The 23,063-nt window shown below is 41.5% G+C and overlaps 1 protein-coding gene across 1 annotated transcript in view; it reads right to left on the bottom strand.

Moving 5' to 3' along the window:
• Positions 1–23,063, bottom strand: part of LOC128979116 (ras GTPase-activating protein 1-like) — a 203,148-nt gene that overhangs the window by 178,205 nt on the left and 1,880 nt on the right. The window lies entirely within an intron of this gene.

Here is a 23,063-nt window from a genome sequence, read left to right as displayed (position 1 = left end):
CCAGCCCCCCTCACCTCCTCAGGTGCCCTTGCACAACAGATATGGGGCACTAGAGGTTGAGGGTGAGGTGATCCTGGAAGCAAAAGCAACACCATCTGGGGGGTCGACTAAAGCAAATCAGTCCCCCCCTTGCATCAGAACTTGTACACAAAAGAAAAAGAGGAGGGTAACTGTGATTGGTGATTCCCTTCTGAAAGGAATAGAGGGCCCCATATGTCGGCTGGACCCTTCCCACAGGGTAGTCTGCTGCCTCCCTGGGGCCCGGGTCAGGGATGTTACCAGAAGGCTGCCTAATGTAGTACAGCCCTATTACTATCCCTTGCCAGTTATGCAAGTGGGAAGTGATGAAGTCAATACCAGAAGTCTTAAATCAATCAAAAGGGACTTCAAGGCACTGGGAAAAGTAGTTGAGGGATCAGGGACACAGGTAATTTTTTCATCTATACCCTTAATTGCATGCATGAATGCTGAAAGGAACAGGAAAACATTCCTGATTAATAAGTGGCTAAGAGGCTGGTGTCACCAACAAAATTTTGGGTTCCTTGATCTTGGGGAACTCTACATAGCCCCAGGTCTGCTAGCAACAGATGGGGTACACCTGTCACAGAGGGGGAGAAAGATCTTGGCACACAAGCTGGCAGGGCTTGTACAAAGGGCTTTAAACTAGGCTTGAAGGGGGAGGGGAGTGAGCACAACATTACTAGACATGAACCAAAGGAGGCTGAGGGTGGTAAGCCACAGACAGGGGAAAACCCAGCAGCCCAGCTGAAGTGTATGTACACTAATGCACACAGCATGGGTAACAAACAAGAGGAGCTGGAAGTCTTGGTACAGGAGGAAAACTATGATGTTTTTGCCATCACCGAAACGTGGTGGGATGACGCTCACAACTGGAGTGCTGTAATCAAGGGCTACAGACTCTTCAGGAGAGACAGGAGAGGGAGATGGGGTGGAGGAGTGGCCCTGTATATTAGGGAGACTCTGGACATCATGGAGGTTGAGACTAAGGATGATCAGGTTGAGTCCCTATGGGTAAGAATTAGGGGTAAGGCCAACAAGTCTGACATCCTGGTTGGAGTCTGTTATAGACCACCTAATCAGGAAGAAGAGGTTGATTTAATTTTCTTCAAGCAGCTGGAGGCTGCCTCAAGATTGCTTCCCCTTGTTCCTGTGGGTGACTTTAACCTGCCAGACATCTGCTAGGAATTGAACACTGCAGAGAAGAGGCAGTCTAGAAGGTTCCTGGAGTGTATGGAGGATAGCTACTTATCCCAGCTGTTAAAGCAAGCCTACCAGGGGTTCAGCCCTACTTGACTTGCTGTTTACAAATAGAGAAGGGCTGGTGGGAGATGTGGTGGTGGGAGATGTGGTGGTGGGAGGCTGCCTGGGGTCCAGTGACCACGAAATAATTGAGTTTTCAATATACGGTGAAACCAGGAGGGGCAGCACCAAAACCTCCACCATGGACATCCAAAGGGCAGACTTTGGCTTATTCAAGGAATTAACTCAGAAAGTTCCTTGGGAAACAGCCCTTAAAAACAAAGGGGTCCAGGAAGGCTGGACTTACTTCAAGAAAGAACTCTTGAAGGCACAGGAACAGGCTATGCCCATGTGCTGGAAGAGGAGCCGACGAGGGAGACAACCAGAATGGATGGGCAAGGAGCTTCTAAAGGAATTAAAGGAAAAAAAGAGGGTGTATCACCTTTGGAAAAAAGGGGACATATCCCAGGATGAGTTTAAGGACATTGCTAAGTCTTGTAGGAAAAAAATTAGAGAGGCAAAAGCCCATTTAGAACTTAGACTAGCCACTGCCATAAAGGAGAATAAAAAATATTTCTACAAATATATTAATGGCAAAAGAAGAGGCAAGGACAACCTCCACTCCTTATTGGATGTGGAGGGGAATATAGTAACAAAAGATGAGGAAAAGGCAGAGGTACTTAACACCTTCTTTGCCTCAGTCTTCAATAGTGGGACAGGCTGTCTTCAGGACAACTGGCCTCCTGAACTGGCAGATGGAGTTGGGGACCAGTATAGTCCCCCTGTAATCCAGGAGGAAGCAGTAAGGGACCTGCTGACCCACTTGGATCCTCACAAGCCCATGGGACCTGATGGGATCCATCCTAGGGTGCTGAGAGAGCTGGCAGATGAGCTGGCCAAGCCACTCTCCATCATTTATCAGCAGTCCTGGCTCACAGGTGAGGTCCCTGATGACTGGAGGCTGGCCAATGTGATGCCCATCCACAAAAAGGGCCTGAAGGAGGAACCAGGAAATTACAGACCTGTCAGCCTGACCTCAGTGCCAGGCAAGGTTATGGAACAGGTCATCCTGAGTACAATCACACAGAACCTGCAAGATGGTCAGGGGATCAGGCCCAGCCAGCATGGATTCAGGAGGGGCAGGTCCTGCCTGACCAACCTGATCTGCTTTTATGATCAGGTTACCCGTCTGGTGAATGCGGGGAAGGCTGTGGATGTAGCCTACCTGGACTTCAGCAAAGCCTTTGACACTGTCTGCCACAAGAAGCTCCTGGCAAAGCTGGCAGCTCGTGGTTTGGACAGATTCACTCTGAAATGGGTCAAGAACTGGCTGGAGGGCCGGGCCCAGAGAGTGGTGGTGAACAGTGCCACATCCAGTTGGCAGCCAGTCACAAGTGGTGTCCCCTAGGGATCAGTGCTGGGCCCCATCCTGTTCAATATCTTTATTGATGATGTGGATGAAGGAATTGAGTCCATCATCAGTAAGATTGCAGATGACATGAAGTGAGGAGCAGGTGTTGATCTGTTGGAGGGAGCAATTGAAACTATGCCAAATGTTGTTCTCAAAACCTCTTAAGAAGGAAAACTTTTACACAGCTGTTTTACACTATATCAACTATTTTAGACTATTCACCTATTGATTCTACCAGTCTACGTATGTCTTACAAGAGTTGTAAAAAAGCATATTTTGGAAGAGATATGAAAACGGTCTTTTGGTTTAACATACACAAGAAAAAAATTAAAAATGCAAATTTGTTAACAGCTGGACTCAATCTTAAAGGTCTTTTCCAACCTAAATGATTCTATGATGAATAGAGTGATTCTATGAAAAATACAGCAAGATAACAATAAGGCTGTTAAAGTAAGCGCTCGAGAGTCAGAAAATGGCAGAAATAAAGTTCAGTCTAAACTTTTTTTTTTTTTTGGTGCATGTCTATTATGACAGTCTTTAATTCAAATAATGTCATACTGGGTGACTCAGTTTTTCCACTGCTTTCTATATTGCCTACTGTATTACTTACTATTCACATTCTGCTGTAAAGGCAGAGTTATTGATAACCTTAGGACATTTTCAATAGCATATGAAAACTGAACACATCACACACATGAACTAATTGGTTTTCCAATTCTCCCACTAGACAAAGAAATGGTATTAATTCCGTTTTACTTATAGGGAACTGAGGTATTCAGGCTGAGTTTGCAAGCATCCATTAATATTACATCTCAAGTTTGAGATGCCTACATCTGTTTTTCCCAAGTACTTGGCAATATATATAGGTTTTTACATGTGAAAAACTCCTGCTTGCTTCAGTTGCATTTGGAAGCATTCAGCGTTTGTGCAAATCAAGCCTAGGTTCTATTTTGTACACCACAACCTGGATGCTCAGTGAATCTTTCTACTGTAAAAGAGACAAGACAGATAAAAACTGTCTCTTTGTATTTCAGAAGACAGAGAAATAAGTTGTACTATACAATGAAAATAGCAGTTTTCATAGCACTGATATGCAAATATACACACATTTGACTTCAATTGTAAGCATGTAACTTAACTATGAAATAGAATTTACCAAAGAACAATTGAATATTGAATTTTTAAAGGATTTATTTGTGTTAGCATTGATTAGAAAAATTAAAAACAGATTGAGATGCTATCAATGCCAAGTCCTCAATGAATTGTTTAACATGCTAGCTTGCGAACAGATAAACTCATGCCATTGAGATGAGGAAACCAAAATTAGCACTAGCATTTTTCCGCAATAGGTATTGTGATTTGTAGGTTGAGATAAGATATATTTAATAACTGGAATAAAACTAAAATAACATGGAGTCAAGGTCTTTTCTGCTTCCTACACCACCTCACCAGCAAGTAAGCTGGGGAAGCTGACCCCCAACTGACCAAAGGGATATTCCATACCATATGATGTCATTGCTCAGCATACAAAGCTGGGGGAATGAAGGTTGGCAGGGGCTGTGGTTGCTCAGGGACAACTGGCTGGGCATCACTCAGATAGTAGCAAGTGTTTTCTTTTACATCACTTGTTTTTTTGGGGTTTGTTGGTAGTTTGCTATCCATCCCTCTATGTGTCAATCCTATGTCCTCACCCCCATTGTTTTTTCCCCTTCTTTTTTTTAATTCTTAAACTGCCTTTGTCTCAATCCACAAGTTTTCTCACTGTTACTCTTCTGATTCTCCCCCCATCCCACTGGGGGGTAGTGAGTAAGCAGCTGTGGTGTCTAGTTGCTTGCTGGGGTTAAACCATAAGAATAATCCACTATTTTCACAATGTTTTGAGCAAATATTACTCAACAACATTCTGAAACATACTGCCCTGACAATACAATAGCTATTATCAGATGAGTCAAAAGTGAAAGTAGCCTTGCAACAAAGGGTTATGAAATGATCCAACTACAAGATATCTTGTTAATTGTAAGCCATAATTTTAGATAGTTGTTTCCATGACCAGCTGTTTTACCATTGCTATAACTAACTTGTTAGCTACATTGCAAGTTTGTTTTTTTATTTCAGAGTATATCAATAATAGACTTCCATGTTTCACAAAGCAAATAGATGCTATGCAAGGAAATAATTCCATCTGTCAGTTTAAATCAAAAGCAACATGTTCAAAACACCAACTCTATGCACCACAACCTTAATTACAGTAAACAGAAAACAACTACAAATTCATAAACAGTTTGTATTTTGTGTATTGTGATATATATACAAGCAACATACACAGCTGCATAAGAGATCATTCCTGACATTTCAGACACTTCATGTAGTTGAGCGCTATAAGCCAGGTCACGAATTTCATGAAATAAGTAAGTTGCACAGAGAGTTATGTCTAGCCTACAAACAAGAGCTCCTTAGTTTTTCCACTGTTCTACAGAAGAAGCTAGGTACCAGTCTCCTCAGGCCCAGCTAACAGGACTATGGCAGTTTAGGCTGGGTGCCCCCTGCCACTGCTGCATGAGGTACATCTCTGGTGTCCCGGGTGCCCACCCAATAGGGGTGGACACAGGAAATGGCGTATTTCTATCCATAAATCCTGCGCCCTATAAAGCCATCTGCAGAGCCATTCTCTTCCTCTTTCTTCCCTCTCTGCTCCCACGGGAGATGTCCTCTCTTATCGGGTAATGCCGGGGGGGTATCTCAGGCCTCTTAGGCCTGACTAGGCCTAATGCCAGGAGGAGAATGGAGGGGGGGGCAGTCTCAGACCTGGCCAGCCTGAGACTTGCCTAGCAGTGGGAGGGGGGGGGAAGGAAGAGCCCTGAGGGATTGGGTAGACCCTCAGGTGGGAGGAAGGGAGGATTGGGAAGCTTTTGGGAATTCTGTGAGGGGGTTCTGTATGCTTTAGGATATTCTTTTCCACTATGCTTTGTAGTTTGTAGTTCTCTGTAGCTTCACCAATTGCTTTTCCATTTAAACTTTCCATCACTCTCCAATCCGTTTGCGTGTGTCATTCTTTTGTCCCTTTCGGGGCAAGAGATGTTCTGGCTGGCCTCAAACCAGCACACAGGACTTTCTACTGTGAGTAGAAATGTTATTGCACTGGAGCCCTTTAAGCAACCTTATGGGATAATCACAGGATGCTTAGCAGCCCCCAGCATTGAAGCACTACACAATTCATGAAAGACAGGCTGTTCACAAAGAGGCAGTTGCTACCATGTGTAGAAACGGGTTATGAGGTTCAACTAAATCCCTTTATTTACATATTTCCTTTTTACAAATGGGAAAATAAAATATTCTGAGGCTTTGCTGTTCTACTAAAGCCTTTTCCTTTTACAGTATGCTGCAATTCTAACTTAGGAACACAGTAGCACAGGGAGGAAGGAATGGAAGGGCAAAGCACTGCAGGGGTGCAAAAATGTTATTCAGCAACTTAGTAAAAATTAAGCTGTTAACAGTTGGAAACCTCATTGTTGCAGTCTAAAATACAAGTTATAGTGAGTAGAAAGCAAACAAACAAAACCACAAAAAAACTCCCACAAACCAACACAACACCAAATGCCATACTCGTTTCACTCTTCTTAGCCATACCTGACTGCTTCAGCAAAATCCAATAGAAGAGTGGAGAACTTCTAGGAGACATGGTCAAAGCTCCCCACCTATCAGTTCAGAATCATCACCTTCATACATTTCACAACATTACAGAATCTTATAATAATTTCCTGAGTTCCATTGCCATTAGGAGCAGAAACAATTACCTTCAACAGGAAAAAATCAATTTCAAGCAGCATACAGAAATCTCAAGAACAGTTTCATGAAGACAAGAACAAAACCACCAAGATATCCTGCATTCTCATTTTTTTTATTCTGCTTTCAAATCTTGAAAATAAATAGTTGAAGAGCTTACGCTCATATTTCATTGCTCAAGCTTCATATTAGCCTTTCCAGTATCTCTCAGCCTAAAATGTTAACTGCATTCTTAGCATCATCACTTTTTATGCCTTTTAATACCTTGTCCCATCTTTGTCAGATTTATGCAGATATTGCATTATTTCCTTTATGTGAATAATTCATAAAGATTACATTATGGTAAGTTGTACTCACTTTATTAAATTCAGTGCCTTGCTTTTTCTTGTTAGTTACCAATTTTTTACTCAATCTTTGCAGTTCTCCACTTTACAAAACTTCCTGACAGAAAAAGCTCTGTAAACCTTTCATTTCCTTATCTTACACACACAAAAAAGGGAGGGGACCAAAAAACCATTTATCCAGCATACATGAAATTGTTTCACGTTCTTCTAGGAAAGTGGGGATTTTAATCATTTTTTGATCCCTATATATTTTTCTAAGTGGAGGTACAAAGCAAATATAAGCCTAATAAAAAATAAGTCTGCTTTTCTCAGTTACCTAAAACTCGCTTGAAAACATATGTAGCAAAACAGAACACTGCTGCACTTCAAGATTAGGAACTAGGCAGCTACAACAGAAAGTCACTCTCATTCCTCAATATACCAGCTGTGCCAAGCCATTAACTGCAGGAGTTGTACATATCGCCTATACTAGTTATTAACATACTTTCAGAATATATACAAACTATGGACTTACACAAAGACATGAACTAAAACCCTCAATAAATCTTAATAAAAAGAGTAAACAATGACAGAAGGTGAAAGAAGTATACATTCAAAAGGCAATACATTAATAACTTTAATAAAGCAAGGTTCTAAAAGTTTCAAACACTGTAAGGACAATGTAATAAGCTTTAAAATAGACAGAGATGTGACAACAACATAAGATCAAGCTTTGCAACTCAAAAGACTTCCAATTCTATCTGATATATAAATATATGTACTAAAAAGCACATTGATTGCCTTTTGAAAAATCAGTATTTTTTTTTTAAAGCCACTGATAAATGGGCAAAATTTAGCTCACATTTTCTTACTGAAAGGCCAGCTTAGGAAAAGAATTCTAGAACTCATTAAAGTTCTTGGCAACAAGTATCTCATTTTTTCATGCTTCATTCTTGTGCCCTCAGGTCAAAGATCTGCCTTTTTCTATTTAAACTAGGAGTAATGCTCCTATGAAAACAATATTAATACTGTTGTGCAAATCACCAGATTTTAGTCAGCAGTTAAGAATTCCTAAAGCATTATTTGTCTTGTCTGTCATTCATTTCATTAAAAGTACCAATTGTTCCTTAACTTTCTCCTTGCACTTCACCCTCTCCTACCTCCAGTCTTCTTTGACTTTCTCCTCATCCTTTTACTATTCGACCCACTCAGCTTTGCTCATTGGAAACAACACTTAAATAGAATCATAGAATCACAGAATGGTCTGGGTTGGAAGGGATCTCCAAAGGTCATCTAGTCTAAAGTGCTCTGCAGTAAGCAGGGACATCTTCAACTAGATCAGGTTGCCCAGAGTCCTGTCAAGCCTCACCTTGAATATCTCCAGGGATGGGGCCCCAACCACCTCCCTGGGCAACCTGTTCCAGTGTTCCACTACCCTCATGGTGAAGAGCTTGTTCCTAACATACAGTCTAAATCTACTCTTCTCTAGTTTGAAGCCATTGCCCCTTGTCCTATCAGTACAGACCTTTGTAAACAGTCTCTCTCCATCTTTCATGTAGGCCCCCTTCAGGTACTGGAAGGTTGTTATTAGGTCTCCCTGGAGCCTTCTCGTCTCCAGGCTGAACAATGCCAGCTCCCTCAGCCTGTCCTCGGAGCAGAGGTGTTCCAACCCCCTGATCATTTTCAGAGTCCCTGCCTCTACTAGTGTTGAGCCTTACTTCATACCAATCTTTATTTTCATCTCCTAATCAGCAGCAAAGCTCTGGATTAGAGTCTAAACTAACCAAGCACAGGCAGATTTTTTTGTGCTACACTCTCATGTAGTCTTTGATGATAGAATGCCTCACTAATGAGATATGTCTCATCAGTGAAGAACTGCTGCTCTAATGAGAAAACTCTGAAATATAGAGCTTTATACACTAAAATCCAAGATAGAAACGATGTCTAAATCAATAGATGTCCAATGTTTCACACTTGCAATAGATACAGGTGAAAATTGCCTATAGAGTACAATCCATATACACACTGAATCCAATAGTGTGATGTAAAAGAACTGCATGTAGAACTAAGAGAGCTATATTATTATTATCCACAATAATTAATTATAATATAATTATATTATCCATAATGTTTGTTCCAAATTACTTGCAGCCTCGTGATTCTATTAATTGTGTGCACATATGTATGGGTATAAATAAAACATTTCTAGACTTGAATATAGAATACAAGAATTACTTACAGAGATAATGTGTCACATTCTGCTATAAGAAAGAAAGGCATTTCTGTAGCATCCCTTAGATTGTCAAGGAGTAGAAAGAATAACAAAAAATAGCCTCTCTCCAAAGATGTTCAGGAAGTACATAAATATTTGTAAAAAGAAAGGATGTAGAAATCTGGCTGTAGTTTGAAAAAGACAGTTGAAGCCATTCCTTATTGTTCTGGACTAAGCAAATATTCCAGCTTGATCTCACAAAGCCTCCCATGTTATTTATTCTACTAATGGATAAAGACATGGAAAAGAAACTAATTTATGATTCCTCTTAGAATCATAGAATTGTTTAGGTTGGAAGAGATGTTTAAGATAATAGAGTCCAGCCATTAACTTCACACAGCCAAGACCACCACTAAATCATGTCACTAATCACCACATTTACATTTTTAAATTCCTCGAGGGATGGTGACTCAACCACTTCCCTGGGCAGCCTGTTCCAGTGCTTAACAACCATTTCAGTGAAGAAATTTTTCCTACTGTCCAACCTAAACCTAGCACAACTTGAGGCCATAATTTCCTATTTTGGAAGAGAAACTGACCCCCACGTCACTACAACATCCTTTCAGGTAGCTGTAGAGAGTGATAAAGTCTCCCTTGAGCCCCTTTTTCCAGAATAAATAACATAAGCTCCCCCAGCCCTTTTCCAAATACCACTAAGTACGTATTAACGAAAGATAAAGTTAGTGATGTGAGGAGAAAGTTTCCTTCCCTAGTGCAGCCCTCAGACTACTATCCACTGCTGATCTTTCAGGCAGGCAGTAATGAAGCAATGACAAGAAGCCCAAGGGCAATGAGGAGAAACTTCAAGGCCTTAGGATGACTGGTTAAGGGATCAGGAGCACAAATAGTTTTTGCCTCTATCCCCTCAGTTGCAGGAAGTGATGAAAGAATAAACAGGAAGAGCCAGCAGATCAATGCCTGCCTCCAAGCCTGGTGTCTCCAGCAGGGCTTTGGGTTCTTTAACCATAGGTTGATTCACAGGACACCAGGTTTGCTGGCAACAGACAGAATACACTTGTCTCAGAGGGGGAAAAGGATCCTAGCACAGGACTTAGCACAGGACCTAGCACAGCTCATAGAAAGAGCTTCAGATTTGAAGGGGGAAAGGCACAAACCAGGGCTTGCTAAAAATAATCCCCGAGAGCAGCATACCAATATTTGAAGGATGGTGTTTTAGCAAGGTCTGTTGATCTGCTGTATTTGTGGAAGTAGGGAACAGAGACCTATGTGCCAGCAAAGCAGCAAGGGTCACTGATGAATTAGTGACCACAAGAGCACCTGAGAACAGCCAGGCAGGAATCGGGACTTCTCCCTACAAAAAGGTGGCAAACCCTTGAGACCAACTGAAGTGCATCTACACTAATACATGCGGCATGTAAAAAACAGAGGAGAAGCTGGAAGCCATTGTCTATCAGGAAAATTAAGATATAGTGGCCATCACAGAAATGTGGTGCAATGTCTCACACCACAGGAGCACCAAAATTGATAGCTACAAACTCTTCAGAAGGGATAGGCAAGGAAGGAGAGGCAGTGGAGTCAGGGAGTGTTTTGATTGTTTTCAGGTTAATGATGGTGACAATAGAGCTGAGTGTTTATAGGTAAGAATCAGGGGGAAGGCCAACAAAGCAGATATCCTTGTGGGAGTCTGTTATAGATCACTCAAGCAGAATGAAGAGACAGATAAAATATTCTTTAGGCATCTAGCAGAAGTCTCATGATCACTGTCCCTTGTTCTTGTGGGGGATTTCAACTTCCCTGATGTCTGCTGGAAATACAACACATCAGAAAGGGAACAGTCTTGAAGGTTCCTAGAGCATGTGGCAGATAACTTCCTGACACAGCTGGTGATGGGAGACAACTATGGAAGGTGCCCTGCTGGACCTGCTGTTTGTGAACAGAGAAGGACTTGTGAGTGATGTAACAGTTGGGGGCCATCTTGGGCACAGCAATCACAAAATGATAGACTGTCTGAACAGAGACATTTGGCTGCAGCTTAGGGAGAAAAGGAGAGTATATAGTCATTGGAAGAAGGGGCAGGACACTCAGAAGGACTATGAGATTGTCATGAGATTATGCAGGGAGAAAATTAGAAGGACCTAAGCCAAAGTGGAAACTAATTTGCCTTCATATGTTAAAGAGAACAGGAAATGCTTCTACAAATCTATTAGCAACAAAAGGAGGAATAAGAAGAATCTCTGTCCTTTGTTGAATGCAGGGGGGAACATAGTGGTCAAGGATGATGAAAAGGCTGAGGTACTCAACACCTTCTTTGCTTCAGTCTAGTAGTAAGACCATTTGTTTGCTAGATAACCAGCCCCCTGAGCTGGAAGATAGGGACAGGGAGCAGAATGAAGCCCCCATAATCCAGGAGGAGATGGTTAGTGACCTGCTGCACCACTTAGACACACAAGTCTATGGCATCCACCCAAGGGTACTGAGCAAGCTAGCAGAAGTACTCACCAACCCACTTTCCACCATTTACCAGCAGTCCTGGCTAAGCAGGGAGGTCCTAGCTGACTCGAGATTGGCAAACGTGACACCCATCTACGAGAAGGGCAGAAAGGTCAGTCCAACCTCAGTGCCAGGGAAGGTCATGGAGGAGATCATCTTGAGGACCATTATGCAGCATATGCAGGGCAGCAAGGTGATCAGGCCCAGTCAGCATGGGTTCATGAAGGGCAGGTCCTGCTTGGCAAACTCGATCCTCTACAAGGTGACCCACTTAGCAAACAAAGAAAAGGCTGTGTATGTTGTTTATCTGGACATCAGGAAGGCCTTTGACACAGTTTCCCACAGCATCCTTCTGGAGAAACTGGCTGCTCATGGCTTGGAGGGGTAGACACATTGCCGGGTTAAAAACTGGCTGGATGGCCAAGCCCAAAGAGTGGTGGCAGATGAAGCTAAATCCAGTTATTGGCTGGTCACAAGTAGTGTTCCCCAGCACTTGGTATTTGGGCCAGTTCTCTTTAATATCTTTATCAATGATCTCAATGAGGGGATTAAGCACACCCTCATTAAGTTTGTAGATGACACTAAATTGGGTGGGAGTGTTGAGCTGCTTGAGGATAGGAAGGCTCTGCAAAGGGATCTGGACAAGATGGATCCATGGGCCGAGGTCAATCATATGACATTGAACAAAGCCAAGTGCCAGGTCCTGCATATGGGTCACAATAACCCCATGCAACACTACAGGCTTGGGGCAGAGTGACTGCAAAGTTTCCCAGCAGAAACAAACCTAGGGCTGCTGGTTGACAGCCAGCTGAACATGAGCCAGCAGTGTGCTATGAGTAGCAGCTGAGGGAACTGGGATTGTTGAGTCTGGAGGAGGTTGAAGGGAGACCTCATTGCTCTCTACAACTACCTGAAAGGAGGTTAGTGAGGTGGGGGTTGGTCTGTTCTCCCTAGTGACAGGACAAGAAGAAATGGCCTGAAATTGTGCCAGGGGAGGTTTAGATCAGGTATTAGGAAAAAATCTCTTTACTGAAAGGGTGGTCAGGCATTGGAATAGGTTGCCCAAGGAGGTGGGTGGAGTCACTGTCCCTGAAGGTGTTCAAGAAACATGTGTGTCAGGTGTGAAGAGAAAGTGTTAACAGCCTGTGAGCTTGAAGCTCTTCTCACGGATAGGGATTCACAGACATCGGTTAGACCCAGGCCTTAGGAACAGTAAAAAAACTATACAGACACCAGAGAAGAACACAGCTGCATGTTTTTCACTTGGGGTGCTGTGGTGGTAGGCCATGACACATGGCCCAGTACAAATCCAGACAGGCCTCAAGATGTCTAGACAGGTCCTTTCTCTCCCCTCCTTCCTGCTACAACAACAGGGCAATGCAGGAAAAGGAACAAAGGGGACAGGACCTTGCCTATCTGGTAAACAAGATGCCCATCTGGGGTCAGAGCACGTAAGCTTCCCCAGATACAAGGTTCTGGCCTCTGCCTTTTATGGTCATAACCTGGCAGAGCACTTTTCCATTGGGTGGCTACATGTTAGCTTTAGTGCCCCATTGGACCAAGTGACCTCTGGCATTTTGCATATATACACAAGCGGCTAAGTAGCCTAGGGGCTCTTGCTCAGATCCCCTCGCTCAAGCCTTGCTCACATGTGCTGAAGCCTCGCCTCACTTCAAGCCTTGTCACCTCAAGTGTCCTGCCTTGCTTCAAGTGTATGGTCCAGAGCCCTGGGATAAAGCCGGAGCCTCGAACTGGATTACAAACCGACAGTTTCTGGAGCCTGTCAGCAGAGAGAGTGAGCAAGGGACTATCTCCAAATTCCCACTCTAATCCCCATGAGTAAACCCTGGCCTGCTCATATTTTCCTAAGGGTTAGTGGTTGGCCTTTGGTTTATAAGTGGGTGAAGCTATTGTGTCATAGCTTTTTCCAGTCTCTGAACTCTAAATTGTGTCAAAATTGCCATTAAGCATTCTGGAAGAATACACGACCGAATAGAACCTGTAAATAATTCTATCAGGTTTGTACATAGTTTTGGGGTGGGGTTTTTGGGAAAATAAAAATAACTATATTTTATAATTCCCACCTCATTAATTTAACCAAAACTAATACAGGTGTTTTTCACTCTGTTTTTACTTTGTGTGAAAATTCACCCTCTGTATTACTAAGATAAATTTTGTTATGGGTAGTGGAAAAGTACTGAAGCAACTTTGCCTGCAAGCCTATGGTTGCACTAAGGGTATAAAAAGCCTTGTATTCTTACAATAAAGAGAGGAGTAAAGGATCCTGCCCTCTAAGCTATCCACTGTGTCAAGTTTCTCTCTCTCTCCACCCAGAGACGCCTATCAGGGTCTGTGCCCTATGCCACACATGTACACATGGCACTTTGGGACATGGTTTAATGGCCAGGGTGGTATTATGGTAACGGTTGGACTTGATGATCTTAGAGGTCTTTTCTGACTAAAACAATTCTATGATATACTCACCCCTGATGAGCCAGTGCCAGGACTCCTTAATGGCAAAGATTTTAAATGTTTCCATATAGTTCTCTACATACAATTACATATAGCTAAAATACTTAAACATTAAAATACAAATTCAGACCAGAAGAAAGTTTATACTTATATAAACTCAAAACACACAAGGATGGATGAGCATTACAATATTGGCATTCACAAAATGAAGCAACCCATCTTTTTGAAAAAAATAATTGTTTCGACATGAAATTGGTCCCAAATAGTTGTTGAAAATATAAAATTGATTATTAAGATGAAAATTACTTTTTTAGAACTATCACTGCAAGAATTTGACCAACTAACTTATCAGAACACTGGGTACACCGAGTGCCCTAGCAAGCTGGCTACAAGTTTCCTCAAATGTTACTGCAGTTTACAAGTTTATTTAGCAAAAATAGTTTCTATACATGATTTTTTAATAGAAAGATAAATATTTAATCATTTCATAATGCATAAGTTTTTAAGGTTAAGCAACACTGCTAGCTACCTTAGAAAGAATTTTTTTTAAATTCAAGATTAATTCTTGAACTTCTACATAATTAGGAGGAAAGTTATCTATATAGAAAATATTAAAATACTGGTCATCCACCTCAGGTTTTTTGTACTTGTCTTCAAAGCCTTTGCTAGTAGCTATTTCCACTGACAATCTCAGACTATTTCAAGTATCAAGTAAGCAAGTCCCCTAACAATGGTTCTCAACTCTAAACAGTATATTTATAAATATACAAAATATAAAGATAGGCTCATGCAAGAAAATAAAATTAACTTTTGCTCTATTCCAGAATGATAAAGCAAATGTTTTACACTAAATACGATAAATAATTGAGACTGCCTGAAAGTGGAGGGAACTTGTCAAGAAACAGTAAAATTTTATTGGTGCCAACCATAATCTAGAGGAACACAGAAAAGCACAGAACTCTTGTTTCATTGGGATGCTTCCATGCAAGACAAACACAATGAGGAAATAACATGCCTTCTCCATTCTCTTACTGTGTCCACCAATGAGATAAATAAAGCTGTTTGGGGTTTGGAAGGGGGGGGGGTGGTGGTGGTTGCTTTTTTTGTGTTTTGACTTTTGGGGTGGTTTTGGGGGTTGGGTTGGGTATTTTTTATAAAGGAAGATATGGGAGGAAAAAGGAAAACTACAGTAGGAATCCTAAGAATTTATGGCTAAAACAACAGATGCAGTCCTATGCTTAAGATATTTATACCAAATAACAGCAAAATTAGTGTTCCTCCCCAGCCTAAAAAAGAAAAAGTAGTGAAGAAAATGACCATACACACTTCACCTACTGGCCTACCATATTGAGAAGCGCAAGTCCTGTGTTGAAGTTCTTGGAGAGAATACACAACAAAATAAAAATTAGACAAAAGTACATGTTAACAGTCTCTACTCACAGTTTAAATAACCTTCACTGATGTTAATTATCACATAATTACAGAACGTTAGGAGCTGAAAGGGACCTCAAAAGATCATCTAGTCCAACCACCCTACCAGAGCAGGATCACCTATACCAGACCACACAGAAACACATCCAGACGAGTCCTGAACACCTCCAGAGAGGGAGACTCCACAACCCCCCAGGCAGCCTGTTACAGTGTTCTATCACCCTTACGGTAAAAAAAATTTTCCTCATGTTTACATGGAACTTCCTATGCCTCACCTTCCACCCATTGCCCCCTGTCCTGTCATTGGGCATCATCGAGAAGATCCTGACTCCATCCCCTTGACACTCACTCTTTACATATTTATAAATGTGGTTATTTTTAATTGAAAACAATAAACATTAATGAGGTCACCCCTTAGTCTCTTCTCCAAACTAGAGACCAAGCTCCCTCAGTCTCTTCTCATAAGGAAGATGTTTCATTCCCTTAATCATTTTTGTGGCTCTGCACTGGACTCTTTCAAACAGTTCCCTGTCATTCTTGAACTGAGAGGCCCAGAACTGGACACAATATTCCTGATGCAGCCTCACCAGGGCAGAGTAGAGGGGGAAGAGAACCTCTCTCAACCTACTAAGCATACCCCTTCTAATATATCCCAAAATGGCATTGACCTTCTTGGCCACAAGGGCACATTGCTGGCTCATGGTCATCCTGTTGTCCACCAGGACCCCCAGGTCCTTTTCCCTTTCACTGCTCTCCAACAAGTCAGTCCCCAACCTATACTGACACATGGGGTTGTTCTTTCCCAGATGCAAGACTCTACACTTACCCTTGTTAAATTTTATTAAATTTCTCCCTGCCCAACTCTCCAGTCTAACTCTTGCTGAATGGCAGCACAACCTTCCGGTGTGTCAGCCACTGACCCCTGAGGGACCCCACTAGATACAGGCCTCCAACTAGACTCCATCCCATTGACCACAACTCTCTGACTTCTTTCCTTCAACCAGTTCACAAGCCACCTCACTACCAGATCATCCAGACCATGCTTCCTCAGTTTAGCTGCAAGGATGCTGTGGGAGACAGTGTCAAATGCTTTACTGAAATCCAGATAAACCACATCTACTGCTCTACCACCATCTATCCACCTGGTTATGTCCTCATAAAAGGCTACCAGGTTGGTCAAACCTGACTTCCCTTTGGTAAAACCATACTGACTGTTCCTAATGACCCTCTTGTCCTTGATATGCCTAAGGGTAGCACCAAGGATAAGTTGCTTTATTACCTTTACAAGGATGGAGGTGAGGCTAACCAGTCTATAGTCCTCCTTCTTACCCTTTTTGAAGATTGGAGTGACATTTGCCTTCCTCCAGTCCCCAGGCATCTCTCCTGTCCAACATGACTTACCAAAGATGGTGGAGAGTGGTCTGGCAAGGACCTCCACCAGCTCCCTCAGCACCTGCAGGTACATGCCATCAGGACCCATGGATTTATGGATGTCCAGATGACTTAACTGTTCCCTAACCCAGTCCTCATCAACCAAGGAAAACTCCTCCTTTGTCATGTCTTCCTCTGGGGCCTCAGTGGTCTGGAGATTCTGAGGACAGTCTCCAGCTGTGTAGATGGAGACAAAGAAGGCATTTAGTAACTCCCCCTTCTTTGTGTCCTCTGTCACCAAGGCACCCACCTCATTCAGCACTGGGCCTACCTTGCCTCTAGTGTTAATTTTTCCTGCAATGTATTTGAAGAAGCCCTTTCAGTTGTCCTTGACCTCCCTTGCAATGTTGAATTTCAAAGGAGGCCTTAGCCTTCCTAATTGCATCCTATCACAGTTTTAAGGCTATGCCTGATTTTTTTTTTTTTTTATTATTACAGAGGTTTCAAAGTCTTGAGATGGACAGCCTTTAGATGCTAGACACAGAAGAATACAAGATAAGTTTGTCTTATACCCTTGGACTGTTGAATATCTTATATTTGCAGCACAAACTTGTTTTCCTTCTTCTTTGGGGCTGCCTTCTGCTTTGCTTCCGGCTGCTCTCTATCTCCCTTCTGACCTTGCATGCTGACTGGTTCTTTTCTTGTTTTGGCTGGTGAGGTACAAAGGGGTTGAAGGGAGTTGGGAAAGACAGCAGGCTGACTTTAATACAGCCCTCTCTGGGTCCTTTGTGGCCAGGGGGGGTGGTCTTGTGCTGTTGAGCTGTAAATATATGTAAATATACCTTGTACATATTTATTGCATTTTATACTTTTATATTTAGCCTGAATTTGTAAGTATAATTTCATTTTACTTCCAAAATTCTGAGTAAAGTGTAGTAAATTTACTCTAGGGGGTAAATTTCCAGTTTGTTGAGGTGCAAACCCACAACACCTCCCTACATCCTCTGATAACAGTCTTATACTCCTCCCAAGTGGCCAGCCCCTCCTTCCATGATCTGTAGACTCTCTTCTTCCACCCGAGTTTGCTCAGCAGTTCCCTACTTAACAATGCAGGGCTCCTGGCTCCCTTTCTCCATTTCCTACTTGTTGGAATGCTCTGATCTTGAGTATTCCTTTTGTCAGTACTTAGAAGTACTGATAAAAATACCCAAAACAACAGACAACAACAAAAAAAATCCAAACATAACAAAACCCCAGCAAATTCCTCTTTTCCAGCACCAAATGTTGCTCCACTTTTGTTTTTCTAAATCTGGAGCTCCCATTTATATACATACTTATGGTTGGTTTATTTACTGCATCACTTCCATCATATGGTTAAAGTTTGTTCTGCTGCTTCTAACCATTCTTTTAAAATAGCATTTCTGACATCATCTATTCAGACAGGAATAAAACTAGATTTATAAACAATTTTATCCTGCAAGTACACAAATTATAAGATCTAGAAAAATCAGGTAGATACCCAGCAACTTAAAGTGTCTATCTTCCCTCTACAATTTGAGAACAGGCATTAGTAAGAGACACTCATTAACTGAATAAAAAAAGGTTACCTGCTAACCACATTAATTGTGAAACACAAGAGAAACCTCATACACTAAAATTAAGTTACATCACAGCTACAATTAGCTTCACACCCACTGGAGGAGTTTAACCACCTGCTGGAGGAACAACACAGCAGGACATAAGCAATCCAAGAGGTTCCTGGAGACCATCAATGACAGCTTCCTACATACATGATAGAAGAACCAACAGGGAGAGGTGCTCTGCTGGACCTCATACCCACAAAGAAAGAAAGTCTTATTGGTGTTTGAAGGCCACAGACATCCTTAGCTGCAGTGACCATGAGATGGTGGAGTTTGGGGGGGGGGGGGGGGGGGGGGGAGAGGGCTGCAAAAAGCAAGATCACAACACTGGACTTGAGAAAAGCAGTCTTGGCCTCCTCAGGGATCTGCTTGGAAGAGTTCCACAAGATTAGGCCCTGGAGGGAAGAGAAGACCAAGAAAAATTATTAATATTCAAAGATCACCTCAACCAAAGGCAACAAGAAGAGCTTCTTTAAGTACACAAGTGGCAAAAGGAAGACTAGAAAAAACGTGAGCCCACTGCTTAATAGGGCAGGGGGCCCGATGACACAGGATATGGAAAAAGGCTGATGTACTGAATGCTGCCTTCATCTCAGTCTTTACTGACAAGACCAGTCTTCAGAAATTCCAGATCCCAAAGGGAAAGGCTTGAGCAAGGAAGATGTATTCTTGGCAGAAGATCAGACCAGGGAACACTTAAGCAAACTGGACATACATAAGATCACAGGCCTTGATGGGATGTGCCCACAAGTGCCAAGGGAGCTAGCTGATGCCATTGCAAGACCATTCTCTCTATTTGAATGATTGTGCTGATTGGGAGAGATGCCTCAAGACTGTAAAAAAGCAAATATCGCCTCTATCTTCAAGAGGGGACCTAGGGAACTACAGGCCAGTCATCCTCATCTTGATCCCTGGGGAAGGTGATAAATCAGCTAATCCCAGAAACCACTTCCAGACATGCGAAGGGCAAGAAAATAAATAAATCACCAGTAGTCAGCATGGCTTTACCGAAGGGAAAGGACCAACCTGATAACTTTTCTATGATGAAATTCCTGGCTTGGTAGACAAGAGGAAAGCAGTAGATATTGCCTACCTAGCCTTCAGGAAGACTGCTGACATCATCTTTCAAAGATTCTCATAAGAGAAGCTGTTAATCTATGGGAAAGATGAACAAACAGCAAGGTGGACCAAAATCTGACTGAAAAGCCAGGCCCAGAGGGTGATGGTCAGTGGCATAAAGTCTAGTTTTAGGCCAGTAACTACCAGCATACCCCAGCGGTCACTACTTGGTCCAGTCCTGTTCAATATCTTAATTAATGATACTTTCAGCAAGTTTGCAGATGACACCAAACTGGAGGGAGTGGCTGATATGCCAGAGGGTCATGCTACCTCAACAAGCTAGAGAAATGGGCTGAACAGGAACCTCATGCAGTTCAACATGGGGAAATGTAAAATCCTGCATGCCTGGGGAAGAACAATCCCAGACACTAGTACATGTGTTGGGGGCTTACCAGCTGGAAAGTAGCTTTGCAGAAAAGGACCTGTGGGTCCTGGTGGACACCAAGTTGACCATGAGCCAGCAACACACCCTTGCCACAAAGGCGGTTAACAGTATCCTGAGCTGCGTTGGGAGTAATGTTGCCAGCAAGTCAGGGGAGATGATCCTTCCCCTCTACTCAGCACTGGTGAGGCCACATCTGGAGTTATGTGTCCAGTTTTGGGCTGCCCAGTACAGAAGACAAATGGGCATACTGGCAAGAGTCCAGGAACAGGCCATGAAGATGATAAAGGGACTGATGCATCTCTCCTATGAGGTAAGGCTGAGAAAGCTGGGTCTGTTTAGCCCAGAGAAGGATCAGAGGAGGGATCTCATCAACATATATAAATATCTGAAGGGAAGATGCAAAGGCAACAGAGCCAGACTTTTCAGTCATGCCCAGTAACAGGACAAGATGCAATGGGCACAACCCAAATCACAGAAGGTTCTGTCTAAACATCAGGAAACACTTTTTTTTTTTTTTTAAAAAACTGTGAGAGTGGCCAAGTGCTGAGCACAAGTGGTCGAGTCCAAACATACCAATAGTATTTACCCTCCATTTTCAAGGCAACGCAAATTTATTCCTTGGTATGAAGTGTGGCCTTCAATAGTTATTGTAAAACTATATATTTTCAGAAAAACATTGTTTTCTTTTTAACTACTGAAATGAATAAATGCTGTAGAACTCTGGACTTGCTATCTCTGACAGGCTCATCTAAAGAAAACTTCCAACTACATTGAGACAAAACACTTCTTACTTTCACTCAAACCACATTTATTTAGTATTTCTTTACCCAGCTCTCTTATCTTCAACTGTTTTTTCTCACTAATGTCATCTCAACTGATACCAAGACTGACCCTAAGAATACATCTACTGCAGGTAGGATTTTTGTTTTTACAACAGTATTTTGACAATGTGGCTCATCTTGTAAGGTTAACAGTTTTTGATTTCAACTGATTTCCATTTTGAACAGATTATTACTGCTAAAAAAAAAAATTCATATGGAAATGCCTACACAATTCATATTTTCATAACACCATTTCTGATTGTCATCAGCCTCTGGCAGTGAGCTTCACAAACAGGGTAGAGAGCACAAAGACCAAAATACACACAGAGAATTGTCTACTCCATTTCCTAGCATCCTGTGGCTCCCATCTACCATTAAGCTACAGCATAAACATGCTGCTTCTATACTCAAAAGCACACACTGAACAATCATTAAAACCTTCTCACTGACGATTATGGGGCTAGCATTACCTTACATGGTATTTGCATGTCTCCTGCACACCAAGGACAGAACTGGAACAAAGGTAGGATGTGTGATGGTTGGTTAACATGTCCATATAGTGCTCAGCCCAATCAAGGAATTCTGAATTCCCTGAGCCCATCAGCTGGTCTGTCACCCATCTGAAGAAGCCATGCCCTGCTTTCTGCTACCCTGCCTGATGACCATGGTTATATAAAAGCCTTTGCACTCATAGATAGTAAGTTTAGCACAATATTGGCAAATTATTGGACTTTCTGTTTTGACATGAATTACTGAGCATGCTGTCATAACGCAAATAATTGCACTACTGATCTGTATTTATTACTGTACCTATATTTAGCAATAGCTTGTTTATCTCTAAAGCTGTTGGTCTGGCATCTGTTACTGTATCCTGAACCTGTAACTTGACTGTGCCACTGCAGGCCCTTGCCAGGATCAAAGATAAATATCAATCATACTTCAAGATTTTAAATAATTTTAATTAAAACAATCTATTACGTATTGCCACTGCTAGAAAAGAAATTGCATTAAAACATATTTCCATTTTCCTGAGGTACTTGGAAAAGAGAGGAGGAACTTAAGTGTGTTAGGTGTTTGCTTATAATATTAAAGTGGCAGATCTTTGTTCTTGTAATAAATCAAGAGTTCAATTCCATAAAAACAGATGGTATGACTATAAAGAAAGGAAGCTTCAAAAATAAAACATCAGGACTTGAAAGGATACAACTTGCTATCAACATATGGCTAATTTAAATGACTTAGGCTTTTACTGTTCTCAACTTTCTATTACAATAGATGCATGAAAAAGGCTTCTAATTAAAAAGAGTTGTCTAAAAATAGTCACAAATAAAAAACAATTATATAGATGGAAGTATAAGTTTCAGAATCAATTTTTTTAACTCTCATTGCTTATATATTTATATATTAAAGTATCTGAGAAAGCAAATACTCAATTACACTTATGCTAGTCCTACAAAGACTTCAACACCCCTTTTGTCTTAATAAGGTAAGTAGCCTCATCGACCAATACAGAAAATCAGGGCCTTCACAATCTTCCCCTTAGAAAATGCTTTTTGTCAGAAATTTTGTATCCTCTTTCACGACAGAACCATCATGCTATCATGAGTTACAAGACAATACTCTGACAGTGAAATCCACTTACATTTGTGAAAGTAGTAACAATTACTTAGTATCAAATACATGATCGTTACCCCTCTTTCTAAAAATATTTTTAAAAGCCCTACTTTCTGAGAAACATAACCAGTTCTAACAGAAAAAGTTGCCTGATCTTTCAGAGAGAAAACCAAATCAGAATTCTGTATTGCTCTGACTTAATACATAATATTGAAAAAGTAACTTCACCTTTATGTGCTGCTATTTCTCTCATCGGTCTTTAGATAAACTGTCTGATTATTTTGCTAGCTCTTTATGTAATTTTAAAACTAGTTAAATACTATCAATCACAAAATAAAGTCTTATTCTTTATTAACTTCCACAAAAAGTTAAGAATATAAAAGAAAAAAAAATTATTAGTAGAAAGCCCATCATGGTTAGAGAGATTATTATTTAAAAAAAATTTACAGTTTACCTGCTCTTTACAACTGCAATGGCTTCCAAAAATCTTGGAAATACCCAAGATAATGCAGAAGTTAACTCTCTGAAACTAGAGTTATGAGAGAAGGTAAAAACAAACCCAAATTCAGATAGGTTTTCAGGTGAACTTTGACCTATACCTTCAGCATATCTGCCATCTTTTAGCTTGAAACCTTGTTATTTTCTATACTTACGGAAACTTCAGGAATAACATATTTCTAGGTAGCAACCTAAGCAATTTAAACCTTTGA

The sequence above is a fragment of the Indicator indicator genome, chromosome W, assembly GCF_027791375.1.
Source record: "Indicator indicator isolate 239-I01 chromosome W, UM_Iind_1.1, whole genome shotgun sequence".
NCBI lineage: Eukaryota > Metazoa > Chordata > Aves > Piciformes > Indicatoridae > Indicator > Indicator indicator.
Note: the sequence above shows the minus strand (reverse complement) of the source record. Positions and strands in the feature narration are given on the sequence as shown.